The 2,297-nt window shown below is 37.1% G+C and overlaps 1 non-coding gene across 1 annotated transcript; it reads left to right on the forward strand.

Annotated features, from left to right (window-relative positions):
• The first annotated feature begins 1,737 nt into the window (after positions 1-1,737).
• Positions 1,738-1,841, forward strand: LOC113926066. The gene has a single exon (XR_003521150.1). It is a non-coding gene; the product is annotated as a U6 spliceosomal RNA (small nuclear RNA).
• The last annotated feature ends 456 nt before the right edge of the window (positions 1,842-2,297 follow it).

The following is a 2,297-nucleotide window of genomic DNA, read 5'->3' on the forward strand; positions in this document are numbered from 1 at the left end:
TGGTCATTTGTATGTCTTCTATAGAAAAATGTCTATTCAGATCCCCTGCTTATTTTTAAAATCAGACTGTTTGTTTTTGCCATTGAGTTGCATGAGTTCTTTATATATTTTGGATACTAATTTTATCAGATATATGATTTGCCCATGTTTTCTCCCATTCCATAGGCTGCCTGTTCATTTTGTTGATGATTTCCTTTGCTCTATAGAAGCTTTTAAGTTTGATGTAGTCCCACTTATTTATTTTTGCTTTTGTCACCTTTGCTTTTGGTGCCATATCTAAAAATCACTGCCAAAACTGATGACATGGAACTTACCCTTTACCTTTTCTTCTAGAAGTTTTATGTTTTTATGTCTTATGTTCAAGTCTTTAATCCATTTTGAGTTGATTTTTGTGTATGTTATAAGACAGAGGTCCCATTTCATTCTTCATGTGTTCAGTTTTCCCACCACCATTTATTGAAGGGACTATCCTTTCTCATTTTTGAATATTGCATTTTTTTGTTTCTTTGTGATTTCTTCTCACCTCATTCTCTCTCATTTAATCTCTCTTAATTTCTTTTTAATCTCTTCTTTTTGATAGTATTGTGATTTCCATCTCAGGGGGCTGTATTATTATTGTTCACTTTAGTTCTATCAAGCTTCCCATGGGTAGAAATTCCTCTTATAATCTGGCAAATATTTGATTGTTAGTCCTAGGCTTTGATTAACTCCTTTAATTTCCTAGTATACAAAGATAATTTAGTAAGAGCTTGGGAGATGCTTTACCAGGACTTGGCAAATAAATTGCATATTTAATTGGCAATTAGGCTTTTTGCACATATAAGTTGATAAAATTGAGTACTTTTCCCCTGATTCCATCATCACTACATGCCCCTAACAAGAACATATCTCTCATGGTAGTAGACCCAGGAGATGTACTGGTATAGCATTAAAATAAACCTCAATTAGGAGGTTTGTCAATATTCCAGAAGTGACTAACGACATACAGCATAATCTCAGATGTTCTCAACTCCTTTGTACCACTGCTATAGAACCACTGAATTGTTGAAAAGTAGACTTTGAGGCACACCATTGTTTTATTGAAATGTAAACTGAGGTTAAAAGAGTTTAAAAGAAGGATAAAAGAAAGGTCTTTTAGCTAGTTTGGTCGGGAAGAGACTCGAAGTTAGAGTTTTACACTGTCCATCTAATACTCATCTCATAATGAGTGGTATTCTTGTAGAGTGGGAAGCAGAGGAGGGAAAGCCTTGCTTGTGGTTTCTTTGTTATTAAAGCAGAGACTTACTCATTAACTAACTCAGCATAGGATTCTCTTTTCAAGGGGATGACTAGAGGATGACAAAGTCCAGGGCTTGACACACCTTTCCTGAAGTGTTAAAACCTAAGGGCTTCAGGGGAGCTTGGGTGGCTCAGTCGGTTGAGCGTCCAACTCTTGGCTTCTGCTCAGGTCATGATCTCAGGGTCATGATATCAAGCCCCACTTCGGGCTCCTGGCTCAGCGGGGCGTCTGCTTGAGGTTCTTTCCCTCTCCCTCTGCCCATCCCCCTGATCTTTCTCTCTCTCTCTAAAATAAAAATTAAAACAAAACAAAAAAAAACCTAAGGGTTTTGAACTGTTTTCCAGTGGGGACCAGTCTAAGACAATTCAAGGAATATATGGTGCAGTTCTAGAGAAAAAAAAGTTATGGGGCTCAGCTTATGATTCTCCATGCAGAGACAAATGTTGAAAAATTATCTTGTGCTTGTTTCGGCAGCACATTTATTAAAATTGGAACAACACAGAGTTTAGCATGGCCTCTGTGCAAAGAGGACAAGCAAATTCATGAAGTGTTCCATATTTTTAAAAAAGAAAGAAAGAGAAGAAAAATTGTCTTGTATCTTTCTCCTTTTCCTTTTCCCAGGTAGTCTGCTGTCCAATTAACATATTCAGAACACTGTAAATAAAATCCCACTTGGTTCAAAACAACATATGAGTCTTCTTGTCTGACCCCAGTTCCTAAATTGTCAGTGGAGCAACAGTGTATTGTTTGTGAAAGAAAGTCAGTTCTAATTTATTCTGATTTCCCTTTGAATACATTTCAAAATCACCAAAGCAAACCTAATGGTAATTTTGAGATTGATCAGTCATAGAGCTTTGCTGAGGGGAAGGTCTAAAAATCAAATGTAGCCAGCTTGATCCGTGCCCTGGTTTGTTTTGGTCTTCATGCCCATCGGCCTGTCACTTTCATGATTTGGGAATAAGAATTGATTTCTCTTTTGGGGGTGGGGGGAGGAAGCAATTAGATTGTATAATTTAGG

Source organism: Zalophus californianus, chromosome 2 (genome assembly GCF_009762305.2).
Source record: "Zalophus californianus isolate mZalCal1 chromosome 2, mZalCal1.pri.v2, whole genome shotgun sequence".
Lineage (NCBI taxonomy): Eukaryota > Metazoa > Chordata > Mammalia > Carnivora > Otariidae > Zalophus > Zalophus californianus.